Source organism: Hibiscus syriacus, unplaced genomic scaffold, assembly GCF_006381635.1.
Source record: "Hibiscus syriacus cultivar Baekdansim isolate YM2019G1 unplaced genomic scaffold, ASM638163v2 tig00110059_pilon, whole genome shotgun sequence".
Classification (NCBI taxonomy): Eukaryota; Viridiplantae; Streptophyta; class Magnoliopsida; order Malvales; family Malvaceae; genus Hibiscus; species Hibiscus syriacus.
Genome location: NW_024062582.1, coordinates 1,619,220 through 1,638,129, shown reverse-complemented (window position 1 = coordinate 1,638,129; position 18,910 = coordinate 1,619,220). Strand labels below are relative to the sequence as shown.

The window sequence follows — 18,910 nt, the reverse complement described above, 5'->3', positions numbered from 1 at the left end:
TTAATTTAGTTCGAAATCGGTTAATTAACCTAATTAACCGAAATAACCGAAATAAAATTTTAAATATTAAATATATTATATATAACATATGGGCTCAGCCCAAACCATTTAAAACTCAATTAATAATTTAAGATCCAATAACTTTTAAACCTAAATCAATATTAATTAATTAAAAAATTTATATAAAATTTTTATTTTATAATTATATATTATTTAAATTAATTGTAAACTATTTTTTGAATTAAAAAATATTAAATATATTATATATAACATATAGGCTCAGCCCAAACCATTTAAAACTTAATTAATAATTTAAGATCCAATAACTTTTAAACCTAAATCAATATTAATTAATTAAAAAATTTATATAAAATTTTTATTCTATAATTATATATTATTTAAATTAATTATAAACTGTTTTTTTTAATTATAAAATATTTAATTTTTATATAAATTAGAAAATTTTAAATTTTTTGTTTAATTTGAAAATTAACCGAATTAACCGAAATTTATTCGGTTCGGTTAATATTTTCGGAAAAAAGTTCGATTAATTCGAAAATGATAGTTCGGTCGGTCCGGCCACCGAATTAACCGAATGAACACCCCTATAAATAAGTGTCTACATTTTTTTATCCATCTGGGTTCCTAACGTTACAAACGTTACCCGTTTAGGTGTCCGAACCGTTAACGATGTTAGTTATCCCCGTTAAGTGACACGTGTTACAACCTGATAATTTTAAAAATTTTATAAAAAAAAATTAGAAAAAATAAAATTATATATTTTTAAAAAAGAAAACACATAAATTTTGAAATAACCCCAAACTTTAAAAACCTTCATTTCAACCACTAAATCCACGTCGACCACTGTCATTTGCAGTCAAAGAAGCTTCATATGACCTCTCCTTCTCCTGACGACCAAAACCCAATGAAATCGTGTTAGGTTGATGATCGATCGATGACAAATTGATGTTTTAAGTCATGTGAATCATAGGATGAAAATCGTGATTCCAACGGTAAATCGGCGACAACTATGACGGTAATAACTAGGATGATGACAAAGACTACGACGGTGGTGGTGGTTGTGTCTGGAGAGGGCGGTGATGGCAGATTAAAGTTAGGATTTGAGATTTCGCGTTTGTTTTATAATATAAGAAAAGTTAAGGTTTTTTTTAAAAAATAATAATATTTTTATTATTTGTTTAAAAAAATAAATTTCAAAATTGTTAGGTTATGACACGTGCCACTTAACGAGAAAAACTAACATCATTGACTGTCGGGGCAACTAAAGTGCTAACGTTTACAATGTTAGATACCCGAATGGGCCAAAAAAATGTAGGCACTTATTTGGTACAAAATGTATAGTTTGGGAACTTATTTGGGCATTAAGTCTACTCAAAATTATAAACTTAATAATAATAATAACAATAATAATATAAAAAGAATTTAATTTAGCAAAATATTAATAAATTTGAGTAGTTAAAATTGTTTCATTTTTTAATATTTAGTATATTAATTATTTTATAATTTTATGAAGTGAAATGTTATTATTATAAAATATGTAATAATTTAAAACAATATTTCATTTTAAGCTATTAAAAAATAGATCTTATACATTAAAAAATAATATATTTGTTCATTCGAAATCATAATATTATTTTTATATTATATGATATTTTATATAAATAAATATGATATTTATGAAAATTGTTTAAAAATATAAGTTGAATATATTAATTATATGTTAAATTTATTTTTTATTTAAACTTAAATAGTGTAACAATTAAAATATTTTTATTCAAATATTTATAATTTAATATTAAAGTTTTACTTGTTAATATATATATATATATATATATATATCACAATGATAATTTGATAAAATATGCATCCAAGTAACATTATATTCCTCCTATAGCCCCCTCAGGCCGATGCGGGTAACCCGATCCTATCTGGGGTGTCACATTAGGGCCATCGGAGCGATCCACTGTAAAAATCTCAGAAAATGTAAAACTTTTATTAAAACATGTAACTCATAAAATGATTTATCAGTATGCAGAAATAAAACAGATTTTCAGACTCGTATATAAAACAAAATACAATTACATACCCCCTAATCACATATACTATTCTCTGCAAGCAACGCCGGAAGAACTCCCTTACTGATGTCGATAGATACACTGGTATGATTCTTTTAACCTAAAAAGGTGAGTAACAGAGTGAGCTTTGGAAAGCTCAGTAATACAAAACTACCAAATGATGCTACAAGACATACAGATAGCAGAGAATCGTATGTTTCCTTATTGGTTCAGACATCTATAGATTTCTAGGTTATGTTAAGGTCCCACTGATATCTCAGGTAGTAACAGAGAGTAAACTTTCAGTTCAGATTGGAGATATTTCGGATGACTGAGTTCAGGAGATCATGATAAGTTATCTAGTGTGTTCTCGCAAAGCATTTAAAACATTTATTTATTTATTTTAAAAAAATCAGTACATATCACAGTCATTAAAACATCGTAGGAGTTTATAATTTAAAAACTTTGAATCGTCCTCCAATCGAACGACATGTGTAGTTCCCCAGAACAACACAACCTAAGGGACTACCTTGAGGCCTACGAGCCTACCCAAAAAAATTCTCAGGGCCACAGAGGCCTACTCAAGAAAAATCTCAGGGCCACAGAACCTACCCAAAGGTCGCCTTAGGTTCGTAAGGAATTATCAGTCGGTGCAGAACCTATAAAAGGAATTAACCGCAGCGCCTGAACCTGCCAGAGTCTTCATACCATATCCAGAGTACCCCGAATAAAACATTTTCCGTCAGTAAACGGAGATATCAAAACAGAATTTAGAGTAGAAATCAGAACAAAATTTATAGAAGAAATCAAATAAAACATTCATATGACCAGGGAACACACTAGAGGTTACATATATGGTTCGAAAGTACTAGATTGTCTTATCGGACAGAGAAACATATATTTTAGTATACCGATAGAATGTCAGAAATTAGAATCACTATCGGAAGAGTTTATTAGCTGATGTGATCATCGGTTATTCAGAACGTGACTTATCAGGATCATTTAGTATTCGAACAGTTTTCGGAGGCACAAGTATTCAGAAAGTTTTTCCAGAATCCTTTGCATATGAGTTACTTGTTTTTCAGATATTACCAGAGTGATTTGAGCTGATAAGGGAGAACGAAGATTCAAGATATTTACCATCTATTTCGATCGATTGGATTGTCGAACAACTCAAGCTGAACCACTTTCAGAACTGATACTTATCGACTGATCAATTTATTGCCCTTCCAGGGTATTCAATCATTCTTGGGCTTAGTGATATTCTTGGGCCATTTGCATTCCAGGGTTATTTTTGTCATTTTACAGATCCATGATATTTTAATCTTTTCCTTCCGTCCGATCTTATTATTTAATTCAAACTTATCATCTATTTTAGTCTTTTCGAACAATTCTAACAAAAGAGCACCCTCTCTAAACTATTCTTCATGTATTTACTCATAACTCGGAGATTTTCAGGTCAATTGCCTTCTCAATTGTTACTAACATATTATTAGAAATTTTCTATACTAAAATAGGATCTTAACAATTAAATCAGTAATTTATCGGGTTATGTAGGAATTCTCATGATTCTTTCTCATTCAGAGTCAACTCGGACTATTTTTTCCTCTCAAGGGTATTTTCGTAATTTCTTCACCAGATAATTTCGGTATTAAAACTCTTAACAAGGATAATTATAATTTAGAATTCTAAGGTTAATCGCTTTTTCGAAAAATCTTAAATTGTAAATTGTTCCTTAACAAACTTCGTATCCAACTTTCAAGGTCAATTCTTGTCTTTTTACAACATAAGCGTATTTTCGTAATTTTACCTAATCAAAGTATTCTCATAATTTATTGCTTAAACCGTATTCGGTTCGAGTCTATCCATAATCAAACAGGCATAATAGTCCAATCATATACATCCATGCATTTTTTCATTATCAACATGTTCTTTAAAGCATAAAGATGTAGTAATGCATTACCTCGATTTTTGTGCCATACTGATCGACTAATTAAACTCCATTCGAGCGCCATCGATCTTTAATTCAACTTCCAATAATTCTTCAAATATATAACAATAGAAATTTCATCGAAAAAGGGGCTTAATTATGAAAAACGGATCGAATATGGTGATAAATCAGTGAAAACAACTTATCAGGTTCGAATTTGGCGAAACGTACTTCGAAATCAGACTCAAGACGTCGAAAAACGTCAGGATAGGTATACCCAGAAAAAGTCAACGGTTAGTCAACGCCGATCAAAGGTCTTGTTAACGGTGGTCAACAGTCAACGATCAACGGGTCGAATCAGGAAGTCGAGTCGGGTCAGGCATTCGCGTAGGGTCGGATCAGTCAAACCGGTTTAAATTGCCCACCTTTATTTTTTAGACTTCCCCACGTGTAGGGGCGGCGCGTGAGTCACCGTAGAGAGTCCCAAAAATTCTAGAAAAAATCCTAATATTATTTTATGGCATTTGGAGACACTTACCAAGCTCGGTTCACAATTTTGAACGGCGGAGAGCTCGATTTAGAAATGCCAGAAACTTTCACTTCCATACCTCCCTCACGCGCCAACGACGATGGAGACGCGATAGTTACTGTTGGACTCAGAACGACACAAGGAATACTTTGGTACGGGATGTGTCAAAAACGGAGCAATGATCGACGATGAATTGATAGTTTTCATGAAGGTGGTGTTAAAAAAAGTTGAAACTTTGAATCGAAATCACAACATTAGACAATGTTTCGCTACGATCGATCGATGACAAACACAATGGTGGCTTCGGATCGACGATCGGTAGCCAGACGGCATCGGGATCGACTTTGAAAGTAGGGGTACAGGAGAGGAAATTTTATGAATTGTTTCTAATTTTGAAATCAGAAATCAATCTTTTGCACGCAGATAACAAGGCTTTCGACACTAAATGGGGAATTCAGGGTTAGGTCCCTAAATTTCCTTCAACTTCTAAAATGGTCTGCAAACATTGAAATCTTATAATTTAATCCTCAATTTCTTCCAAAATATCACTTAAATTCAATACTTTTAAAATTTCAAAAATTTAGCCCCTAAATTAGAGTGTTACAATTTTCCCCTCCTTAAAAGAATTGCATCCTCGAAATTCATTCAAGTCACAGAATTGCAGAAATGAAACTTCCATCTGTTCTTTCATACCTTCAATTAGCTTTTACAGAAATCCGTGTTCTTTACTAATCCTTAACCAACTCAGTATACATTTTCGTCAAAACTCTCCCTCATTCCAATAAAAGAATCTGAATAGAATTAACCTTGTGGAATCAATTCAACCTTGGTTACGATAATAGATTCATAGAGCAGTAACATATCCTAATTTCATTTCTAGAGTCGGGTCAGAAACTGAAGTGACCCACTATAAAAATCTCAGAAAATTTAAAACTTTTATTAAAACATGTAACTCATAAAATGATTTATCAGTATGTAGAAATAAAATAGATTTTCAGACTCGTATATAAAACAAAATACAATTACATGCCCCATAATCACATGTACCATACTCTACAAACAACGTCGGAAGAACTCCCTTACTGATGTTAATAAATGCACTTGTACGATTCTTTTAACCTGAAAAGATGAGTAACAGAGTGAGCTTTGGAAAGCTCAGTAATACATAACTACCAGATGATGCTACAAGATATGCATATAACAGATAATCGCATGTTTCCTTATTGGTTTTGATATCTATAGATTTTTAAGTTGTGATGAGGTCCCACTGATATCTCAGGTAATAACAGACAGTAAGTTTTCAGTTCAGATTAGAAATATTTCGGATGACTGAGTTCAGGAGATTATGATAGGTTATCTAGTGTGTTCCCGTAAAATATTTATTTAAAAAAAATCAGTACAGATCACAGTCATTAAAATATCGTAGGAGTTTTTAATTTAAAAACTGCAAATCGTCCTCCAACCGAACGCCATGTGCAGTTCCCAGAACAACACAACCTAAGGGACTACCTTGGGGCTTGCGAGCCTACCCAAGAAAATTCTCGGGGCCATAGAGGCCTACCCAAGAAAAATCTCAGGGCTGCAGAGCCAACCCAAGGGTCGCCTTAGGTCCGTAAGGAATTACCAGTCGGTGCAAAACATATAAAAGGAATTAACCGCAATGCCTGAACCTGCCAAAGTCTTCATACCAGATCCCATAGTACCCCGAATAAAACATTTTCCATCAGTAAATAGAGATATCAGAAATCAGAACAGAATTCAGAGCAGAAATCATAACAGAATTCAGAGCAGAAGTCAGATAAAACATTCATATGATTAGGGAACACACTAGAGGTTACATATATGGTTTGGAGGTACTGGGTGACATATCGGATAGAGAAACATATATCTTTAGTTACCGATAGAATGTCAGAAATTAGAATCACTATCGAAAGAGTTTATTAGCTAATGAGATCATCGGTTATTCAGAACGTGACTTATTAGGATCATTTAGTATTCAGATAGTTTTTGGAGGCACATGTATTCAGAAAGTTTTTTTTCAGAATCCTTTGCATATGAGTTACTTGTTTTTCAGATATGACCAGAGTGATTTGAGCTGATAAGGGAGAATGAAGATTCAAGACATTTACCATCTATCGATCGGATTATCGAACAACTCAAGCTGAACCACTTCCAGAACTGATACTTATCAACTGATCAATTTATTGCCCTTCCAGGGTATTCAATCATTCCTGGGCTTAATGATATTCTTGGGTCATTTGTGTTCCAATATTATTTTTGTCATTTTACAAATCCATGATATTTCAATCTTTTCCTTCCATCCGATCTTATTATTTAATTCAAACTTATCATCTATTTCAGTATTTTCGAATAATTCTGACAAAAGAGCACCCTCTCTAAACTATTCTTCAGATATTTACTCATAACTCGGAGATTTTTATATCAATTGCCTTCTCAATTGTTACTAACGGATTATCAGAAATTTTTTATACCAAAATAGGATCTTAATAATTAAATCAGTAATTTATTGGGTTAGGTAGGAATTCTCAGGGTACTTTCTCATTCTGAGTCAACTTAGACTATTTTTTTCCTCTTAAGGGCATTTTTGTAATTTCTTCACCAGATAATTTCGGTATTAAAACTCTTAACAAGGATAATTATAATTTAGAGATTCTAAGGATAATTGCTTTTCTGGAAAATCTCTAAATTGTAAATTATTCCTTAACAAACTTCTTATCCAACTTCCAAGGTTAATTCTTGTCTTTTTACAACATAAGGGTATTTTCATAATTTTACCTAATCAAAGTATTCTCATAATTTATCACTTAAACTGTATTCGGTTCGAGTCCATCCATAATCAAACATGCATAATAGTCCAATCATATACATCTATGCATTCTTTCCATTATCAACATGTTCTTTAAAGCATAAAGAGATAATAAGGTATTACCTCGATTTTCATGCCATATTGATCGACCAATTAAACTCCATTCGAGCTCCCTCAATCTTTAATTCAACTTCCAATAATTCCTCAAATATATAACAGTAGAAATTTCATCAAAAACGGGGCTTAATTCTAAAATTGGATCGAATATGGTGATAAATTAGTGAAAACAGCTTACCGGGTTCGAATTTGGCGAAACGAACTTCGGAATCAGATTCAGGACGTCGAAAAACGTCAGAATAGGTATACTTGAAAAAAGTTAACGATCGGTCAACGCCCAATCAACGCCGGTCAAAGGTCTGGTCAAAGGTGGTCAACGGGTCGGGTTGGGTCGGAAAGTCAGGTCGAGTCGATCGGACCGGGTCGGGTCGGACTGGTCAAACCGGGTCAAACTGTCCACCTTAATTTTTGAGACTTCCTCACTCGTAGGGGCGGCGCGTGGGCCACCGTAGAGAGTCCCAAAAATTATAGAAAAATTCCTAATATTATGGCATTTTGAGACACTTACCAAGTTCTGTTCACAATTTTGAACGGCAGAGAGCTCGATTTCGAAACGTCGGAAACTTTGACTTCCTCACCTCCCTCACACGTCGGCGACGACGGAGACGCGACAGACACCAGTGAACTTGGAACGACACAAGAAACACTATGGTGCGGGAGGTGTCGAAAACGGAGCAATGATCGACGATGAATTGAAGATTTTCACGACGGTGGTGTTAAAAAAGTGTTGAAACTTTGAATCGAAATTCACGACATTAGACAATGTTTCACTACGATCGATTTACGGGGTTTTGTTCACCGGTCGACGATGAACATGATGGTGGTTTCGGATCGACGATCGGTAGCCAGACAGCGTCGGGATCGACTTTGAAAGTAGGGGTACTGGAGAGGAAATTTTATGATTTGTTTCTGATTTTGAAATCAGAAATCAATCTTTTGCACGTATATAACAAGGCTGTCGACACTAAATGGGGAATTCAGGGTTAGGTCCCTAAATTTCCTTCAACTTCTAAAATGATATGCAAACATTGAAATCTTATAATTTAATCCTTAATTTCTTCCAAAATATCACTTAAATTCAATACTTTTAAAATTTAAAAAAATTAGCCCCTAAATTGGGGTATTACATCTCCAACCAAACACTGTAATCTTACGTTCTTGCTAAACAACCCAAACATAGTAATACAACATTCTAGAGTAATGTTATATTCCGATAATTTTATTCACAAAAGTAATCTTACATTCTGTGAACCAAACGGCCTAAAGGTAAATTACACGCTTACTATTTTTCTTATTTCACTCACTGTACTTTCAAGTTTTTTCAATTTGCTCACTAAACTTTAGACATTAAACGTTTTTGCTCACTCGACCGTTACTTAATAACGATGTGCTCACGTGATTTATATTAGTAATAAAACATGCCACATAGTACATATAATTAAAAAATAAAATAAGAATTTATATTTATTTAGGTCCTACTATAGTTAAAATCCCTAACCCTTAAGGGTGCGTTTGGTTCACGGAATGTAAGATTACCAATAGGAATAAAAGATTACCAGGGAATAGGATTACTGAGAATGTTGTATTTTGTGTTTGGTTGGTTTAGCAGGAATGTAAGATTACCATGTTTGGTTAAAGTAATAAAAGATTATTGAAATGTATATTTGACCAAATTGTCCTTATTATATATTTGTTTTTTAACAAGTTGAAAAATATTTATATATTTTCTTTAAAAAATTTAAATTCATAAAAATTATATAATTTTTTTTTACAAAATTTCAAAAAATAAAAAGGTTTAATGAAATGGTAAAATTTTATTTTAACCCCTGAACTTCATATAAAATTTTAATTATATATTTTTTTAAATCTAAAATAGTTTAAGGATAAATTTGTAATTTAACCTTCGTAGAATTTTTATTATTCAATGACAGATTAATGATATTTTTGAAAGAAAAAAAAATTAAGGGCATTTTAGTCTAAAACGTCGGTAATCCAACAATACTTAAGAAAAGGGAGGTAATGACATTCCCAGTAATATATCCAAAAAATCCACTATTAATAATGTGAGATTATTAGGAATGACATTCCCGGTCAACCAAACAGGAGAATGTGGATTCCATTTCCATGAAAATATCACATTCTCCCACCAAACACACCCTAAAAATAAGATGGACAACAACTCTTTTCTACCCCTCTTCTTGCTGTTCCCATTGAACTATTTTACATATCTAGAAATGACTTCTAAACATAAATCTTATGGAGAAAGCATTGTGGAAGCCCGATTTCCATGTAAGCAAACAGAATGTTTGGTGTTTTTTTTGACTGAATTGATGAAATGTAAAATGTAAGAGAAGTGATTTGGAAGTTGTGGAACCGGTGGACGGAGGATTCTCTCTCGAGATCTTTTCACTGATTGTGTCAACCACCAAGCCATCGAGAGAGAACCCAATTAAACCCAACAAAGGTAAAGCAAGTGCAAAGCATTTCTCTGGGTAAAAATTGAGATTTTCATATCTTTTTATTGATTTGGGGTTAGATTTATGGGTTGTTCATAAACGACTGAGGAGGCATAGCTCGGTGGTCAGAGAATGGTTGAAAAGGAAGAAACGAGTCGGAGATGCCGGTGAAGGTGAGGATTAGGCTTGTGAGGGTGAGGGTGGGGATTGAGGGCATCGACAGTAATACCATGGGGAACAATATCTCATTTACCATTAATTTTAAGAGAAAATAACCTCAATGACCAAAAATCTCAGATAATATACGATTTTGACCAACTTTTTTTGGATTTGCGAAAATGACCAACAAAATCGCAATGCGATCTCTAATTCGCATTGCGATCTCCACTATCGTAAATTCGCGTTGCATTTCGCGTTGCGATAATTGAAAACCGCGTTGCGATTTTCCATTTCGCGTTGCGATAGTTGAAAATCGCGTTGCGATAGTTGAAAATCGCGTTGCGATTTTCCATTTCGCGTTGCGATAGTCTACAGTTGTCGTTGCGATTTTCCAAATTCGTTGCGATAGTTAAAATAAAAGATTTTGTTTCTTAAGAATTTTCTCTAAAAAGATAGTATCCGCGCGGACGTGTCGAAGACACGTATTACCACGACCACGACCACGACCACGACCACGACCCGACCCGAGACGAGACGGACGGCGGCGGCGGCGCGCGAGAGTCCCCCTTGTTCTCTATCACTCAACAAGGAAGTGGGAAAGCCAAGCCTTAAATACCATTCCCAATAGTGTTTCCAATACTATATGGGATTTGAGCATTACCAACACTTGTTCCCAATACTATGTGGGATTGAGCCTTAAATAGTGATATTATTTTTGAATGTTTTGCTTAAAATTGCAATAATCGCGATTGATTGTAGATTGACTTTTAATTATGACATATTTAATCGTATAATACTAATGCAATTGGTTGCTGATTCAGTTGTTTTAAGGTGCATGATTGTTAATTGTTTCCTGAATAATCACATTGTATTGGAAACAAGTGTTGGTAATGCTCAATCCCACATTGTATTGGAAACACTATTGGGAATGGTATTTAAGGCTTGGCTTTCCCACTTCCTTGTTGAGTGATAGAGAACAAGGGGGACTCTCGCGCACCGCCGCCGCCGCCGTCCGTCTCGTCTCGTCTCGTCTCGTCTCGGGTCGTGGTCGTGGTCGTGGTCGTGGTCGTGGTAGTGGTAATACGTGTCTTCGAAACGTCCGTGCGGATACTATCTTTTTAGAGAAAATTCTTAAGAAACAAAATCTTTTTTTTCAACGAATTTGGAAAATCGCAACGACAACTGTAGACTATCGCAACGAATTTGGAAAATCGCAACGACAACTGCAGACTATCGCAACGCGAAATGGAAAATCGCAACACGATTTTCAACTATCGCAACGCGAAATGGAAAATCGCAACGCGATTTTCAACTATCGCAACGCGAAATGGAATATCGCAACGCGATTTTCAACTATCGCAACGCGAAATGGAAAAACGCAACGCGATTTTCAACTATCGCAATGCGAAATGCAACGTGAATTTGCGATAGTGGAGATCGCAATGCGAATTAGAGATCGCATTGCGATTTTGTTGGTCATTTTCGCAAATCTAAAAAAAGTTGGTCAAAATCGTATATTATCTAGGATTTTTGGTCACTGAGGTTATTTTCTCTAATTTTAATCATTTTTTTACATGAAAATATGATTTAGAAAATAATTTAATTTTGCTAAGTCATGAAGTCGTTAGAAATTTAACGATTGAGTGACAAAAAAAGTTTAATGTTTAAAGTTCAGAGGTCAAATTGAAAAAAATTGAAAGTATAGTAAGTGAAATAGGAGAGAGTAAAATTTAGTAAGTAAGCGTATAATTTACCATATATCTTAATTAACCGCTCTAATTGTAGTGAAATACCAAACTAACATAAATTAATTGACTTCGATTATTACAATTTCTCTAATTGTATTGTGATATTAAATGAAACATGAACTAAGCGACTTCAATAGTTAAAGAGAAATTACATGCTTACTTACTAAACTTTACTCTCTCATTGACAGCTCAAGCAATTGAAAAAAATTGAAAGTATAGTAGGTAAAATAGGAGAGAACAAAGTTTAGTAAGTAAGCGTGTAATTTACCATATATCTTAATTAACAGCTCTAATTGTAGCGAAATACCAAACTAACATAAATTAATTGACTTCGATGATTACAATTTCTCTAATTGTATTGTGATATTAAATGAAACATGAACTAAGCGACTTCAATGGTTAAAGGGAAATTACACGCTTACTTACTAAACTTTACTCTCTCATTGACAGCTCAAGCTCGAAATAAAATAAAATGGAATTAACCGACAAATTAATTGGTATCGAAAGGGCGGTTCAAGGGTGCTAATCATTCTTTGACCGTAACCGACTCTCGAACCCGACACATTTATAGTAAAACGCAAATCAGGTAAGATGGTGTCCGATCAGCCCAAATATTCTTTAAAATGATCGGTGACGACTCTAACCCAATTATTCAAGTCGAAGCCCAATTTCGAGCTCAACCGAAAGACAACCGCGATACATAAATATCAAGAAATTATGAACGCTGCCCATGGGGACGCCCTCCTATAGAGACTGACCAGGAAAATGTACAGGAGAGGGCACTAAAACTGCTAGATCAGTATAGGAAGAAGTCGACCCTTTACCGGACGAATACACTTCTCGTACCTCTCGGAGATGATTTCCGTTATGTCAGCATTGATGAAGCTGAAGTTCAGTTCAGAAATTATCAAATGATATTTGATTACATCAACTCTAATCCCAGTTTAAATGTAGAAGCTAGATTTGGTACTTTGGATGACTATTTCCAGACCCTTAGGGATGTTTGGTTCAAGGATTGTGAGATTCCCACATGTTTGGTTGGCCGAGAATCTCATTCCCGGTAATGTTTTATTACCAATATTAGATTTTTTGGGGTATATTACCGGGAATGTCATTACCTCCCTTCCTTTAGGTATTGTAACATTATCGGCATTTTGGACTAAAATACCTTTAAATTTTTATTTTTTTTCAAAAATATTTTTCTTCTGTCATTGAATAATAAAAATTATACAAAGGTTAAATTACAAATTTATCCTTAAATTATTTTAGATTTACAAAAAAAAATCTATAATTAAAATTTTATACGAAGTTTAGGGGTTAAAATTTTTTTTACCCTTTCATTAAACTTTTTTTATATTTTTAATTTTGTAAAAAAATTATATAAATATTATGAATTTAATTTTTTAAAGAAAATATATAAATATTTTACAATTTGTAATATTATATAAATATATAATAAAGACAATTTGGTCAAATATATATTCCAATAATCTTTTATTCTTTTAACCAAACACGATAATCTTACGTTCCTGCTAAACCAACCAAACACAAAATACAATATTCCCAGTAATCATATTCTTTGGTAATCTTTTATTCTCATTGGTAATCTTACATTCCGTGAACCAAACGTACCCTTAGAGGAGGCTGACAGAATAAATTATTCCCTTCCTAGAGAAATTGGCTCCAGCGAGGTTGTGGGTTTTCCTTCTTTATCGGATGACTTCTTTACTTATGCTGATAGGCAGCAGGATTATTGGAGTGGCTATTATGTATCGAGACCTTTCTTCAAAGCTTTTGATCGGGTATTAGTGCAAACGCTCCGTGCATCGGAAATTTTGATGGTATTTTTATTTGGTTATTGCCAGAGAATACAATGCAAAAAACTACCAATAGGGTACGCATACAAGTTGACAGCTGCAAGGAGGAATTCAGCTCTTTTCCAGCATCATGATGGGGTGACTGGAACTGCTAAGAATCACGTTGTTCTTGATTATGGAATTCGGATGCACACTTCCTTACAGGACCTGCAGATTTTCATGTCTAAAGCAATTGAAGTATTGCTTGGAATTCGCCAAGAGAAGTCGGATCAGACCCCTGCCCAATTTGATCCCGAACAGATGAGATCTAAAGACGATGCTCCGCCTGTGCATAGAGCTGTCAGTGCTCGGGAAGGAACCATACAATCAGTTGTACTCTTAATCCTCTGGAGCAGACAAGAGAAGAGGTCGGGATGTTAGTTGTTAATAGACCGGAAGTTACTGTTTTGGACTCAAACTTGACATGTGTTCAGAGCCAGGTTTCTCCCGACCTGCAGCATGACAAAAGCAAGTTTTTTACAGGCAGGCATCGTGTCCACTGGAAAGCTTCTGTTCCTGCCATGGGTTTGCAGACATATTATATTGCTAATGGCTTTGTTGGATGTGAAAAAGCTAAACCAGGAAAACTCAAGCTATTCTCGAAGTAGTAGGAGATGTGGTCGAAATTGAGAATCCGCACCAAACTCTCACCTTTGATGTCAACCGTGGCTTATTGCAAAAGGTAATCCAAAAAAGTGGTCCCCAAATTGTGGTGGCTGAAGAGGTAAGCGTTTACTCGATTACTGGAGGTGCATACTTATTTGTACCCGAAGGTGAAGCTGTGCCTATAATTCAGTCTGGTGGGCATCTGGTCATCTCTGAGGGTCCCTTGATGCAGGAGGTGTATTCTTATCCAAAGACTGAATGGGAGAAAACTCATCTCCCATAGTACTTGTATTTATAATGGAGGCAATACGATACAAGAGTTCCTGGTTGAGAAGGAATATCATGTTGGGCTTCTTGGCAAGGATTTTACAGACAAAGAGTTAATTGTTCGATATAAGACAGATATCAATAATAAAAGAATTTTCTACTCCGACTTGAATGGCTTTCAGATGAGTCGAAGAGAAACATATGATAGGGGAATTACTACCCCATGCCTTCTCTCGCTTTCATGCAAGGGTCAAACGGCCAGCGGTTTTCTTTCCATTCTCAGCAGTCACTTGGTGCTGCAAGCCTTAAACAGGGTTGGCTAGAGATTATGCTTGATCGTCGTTTGGCAAAAGACGATGGGTCTGGACTTGGGCAAGGAGTTCTGGACAATCGTGTTATGATTGCTGTTTTCCATCTCCTGCTTGAAACCAACATTTCTTCGACTCTAAATCCCGTTTCCAACCCGCAACCTTTGAGTCCATCTCTTCTCTCACATTGCGTTAGTGCTCAATTGAATCATCCCTTGCATGCATTCATTGCCAAGAAGCCACAAGACATTTCTGTGCGGACACACTGGAGACCCTTTTCTCCATTAACCGCTCCCTTACCTTTTGACTTGCATATTGTGAGTTTCAAAGTCCCTCAACCGGCAAAATATTCTCAACAGCAGCTTGGAGATCCCAGGTTCGTTTTAATGGTGCATAGACGAAACTGGGATCCTTCATACTGCCCGAAGGCCAGATCTCAGTGCACCAGCATGGCCGATGAACCTGTAAATCTATGCATGTTCAATGGTCTTGAAGTGCTGAAAGTTAAACCAACTTCCTTAAATCTTCTACACGACGACACTGAGATGCTAGGGTACGCAGAGCAGTTTGGTGACGTGTCGCTCACGAAGGTCGTGTAATTATTCCTCCCATGGAAATACAAACATACAAATGTCACACAAAATCACAAAAATGACAAATCATTTTTATTTTAAAAATTTATTTACTCAAAATCTTTAAACATAATCCTTTCATTATAAATATCACAAGTATTAAATAAGTTATTCAAAATATGGAACTCCTTAATTTTAAAACTGAGTAATTAAAATAATAGTTACAAACCATTAACCAAATATATAAGGTCTTATGAATACATAGAGCATACAAGAACTAAGGTATTGTACTCTTAAAGCATATCGGTGCTGAAATTCATCTCCAATGAAGCTCCTCGGATGCTATCTAAACTAGTCCCCTACAAACAGAAATATCTGAATATTGAGTTTGACAAAATCAGTGGTACACATACGCAACAATAATTCATGTAATTCATAATATAAGCATGCGATGAATAAAGGCATGGATATATGTGTAACAAGAGGTATAAATTATCAAAGCATAAACCACATAATAACAATATCATGCATCATTACTACTATGATTATCACACAACTCAACAAAGAAGTAGATGAATCATAGGGTTTGGACCACACATCATACTAATGATCCAATCCAATGATTAGATCACATAAAATCAGGTATTAGAGCATATGGTGTCTTGACCACACATCATCAGGCAAAAGAACGGTGCGGTGTCTAGACTACACGACATGAAACAATCTCACGAAATCCCTTATATGCTGCTAATTCAGACCACATAACATCATATCAATGATTAAATCTAATGTATGGACAAAAAAATCAAACATGAGATCATATAGTGTATGAATCACACAACATCAGATAACGGTGTAATGTTGTGTCCAGACTAGGGGTGTAAAAAACTGACCCAACCTATAAAACTGATTGAAATCGACTCGAGTCAAAATTATTTTTAACCTGCGTTGTAGCGATCCGAAACCGACTCGAGTCCGAACGGGTTTTTACCTGAATCCGAGTTGGACCTGGAAATTGTGGATCCGAACCCGACTTATATAAACCCTAAACCGAGATTGACCTGGTAAATAACTGGTATTACCCGACTTATTTTCAACCTGACCTGTTTTCAAACTGACATGTTTTCAACCTGACCTGTTTTTAACCTGACATGTTTTTAACCTGATCTGATATTTACCTGACTCATATATTACCATGGACGAAATTATAAGATTTTAATAAAATTATGAGTTTTTTAGTTTATGATGTAATTAAAAAATTAATATAATTACTTTTTAAATGTTATAATAAAATATTTATTATGATAATTAAATTAATAAATGGACCTATTATATAAAATTATTTAATAAAATTATTTAAATGTATAATAGATAAAACATGATTAATAATGCAAAGGAAAATTAATATAGTTTAATTTATATAAATTATATAGTTTAATTTATATAAAGAAAAAATAATATTAATAATAAAAGTATTCATTATGTAATATATATTAACGTTTTACATTATTAATATAAATAATTTTGACAATACATTAGTTTACATAGGCCCAATACATAAGCCCACTCTTTTATTACAAATATATATGCATTAGTGCTAGTCCATTTATATTAAGGTTTAGGGTTTAGTGTTTATGGTTTAGTGTTTATGGTTTAGAGTTTATGATTAGAGTTTATGATTAGGGTTTATGATTTAAGGTTTCTATAATTTATATACTTTATTACTTTATATAGTTTATGCATAGTGTTTCTATAAACTATATAAATAATTTATTTTATATAGTTTTTATATATATAGGTTATATATATATATATATATATATATATTTTATACATGGTTTATACATACATATTATATAAAATTATTTAATAAAATTAATAAAATTATTTAAATGTAAATTATATAAAATATGATTAATTAAGTGTTAAATAATTAGTTTTTTTATCGGTTTTAGGGTTTATGATTTAAACCTAATCATTTATTACTTTATTACTACAAGTGGATTTAAATTTACGAGTTTGTATTTGTTTTTTGATCGGGTTTCCCTCGTGATTCGAATTTGGTTTGGGAAATTTGAAATTTCCGTAACGAAATGAACAAGAATTGGAGCGTTTTGAATGGTTTTACTTTTTCCCCAATTAATTTTGCTTTTTTCCCACTTAAGTGCATTTTTCATGCTTGAGTTGCTGTCGTTGCATGGGGTCCACATTTTATTTTTTTCTCATTTTTGGGTAAACTACATTATATGACACCAAACTTTAAACGTTATATCATTTATACTACTGAACTTTTAATTTTACCAATTATAATACTGAACTTTGATTTTTGTTTCAATTATATCACTGAATCATTAACGACACAATAACATGGCTAATAGCTACCGACATGGCTAACTGTTGTTGACATAGACAACTCATCAAAACATCATCATTTTGATCTAGCTGGTTTATATATATATATATACACATGGTTTATACATACATATTATATAAAATTATTTAATAAAATTATTTAAATGTAAATTATATAAAACATGATTAATTAGGTGTTAAATAATTAGTATGTCACATTGCATATTATATGGTTCATAAATTAATTTCATTTGCATAATTAGTATTTTAGTTGCATGTTAGGTTAATTTACATTAATAACTCATTTATTTTGTTGTTATGAATAAGTAATAATAATACCAAAAATAAGTCCATTTGCATTAGTGCTTGTCTATTTACATTAGTTTACATAGGCTCAATACATAAGCCCACTCTTTTATTACAAATATATATGCATTAGTGCTAGTCCATTTATATTAGGGTTTAGGTTTAGGGTTTAGTGTTTAGTGTGTATGGTTTAAAGTTTAGGGTTTAGTTTTTTTTTTTAAAAATAAACTATATACTTATATAGTTTATGCATAGTGTTTCTATAATATATATATATATAATCTATAGATTACTTATATTAGTTATACATACATATATATACTATATTAATATAAATTATAATTTATAAACTATATATTTTATATAGTTTATACATATATAGTTTATATACATACATACATTTATATATATTTATAGAAAATTAAAAGTAATTAGAATGTATACATGATTAAATTGCATCGAATTGAAAATTCAAGAAGATATTTACAATTAAACCATGACTAAATGAAAGAAATAAAAAATAAAAAACAAGTGAAAAAATGATTATTGTTGGATGAGCATGAGCCTAATTAACCCAAAATATCTTGTTGGACACTATCATTGGCTCCAATCTCCCAAAATTTTCAATTACCTCTAAATTTCCCAATTTCCCTCTAAATTCTCAAATAAAATAAAAAATTTTCACAAAAAAAAATCTTTCTTTTAAAAATTTTTCTCTCACCACTCTTTTGAATAATATATATATATATATATATATTAATATATTATAGTTTATAAACTATATACTTTTTATAGTTTATAC

At 33.0% G+C, this 18,910-nt stretch overlaps 1 pseudogene; it reads left to right on the top strand.

Moving 5' to 3' along the window:
• Nucleotides 1-1,030: 1,030 nt before the first annotated feature.
• LOC120214373 lies at nt 1,031-15,533 on the top strand (annotated as a pseudogene).
• The last annotated feature ends 3,377 nt before the right edge of the window (nt 15,534-18,910 follow it).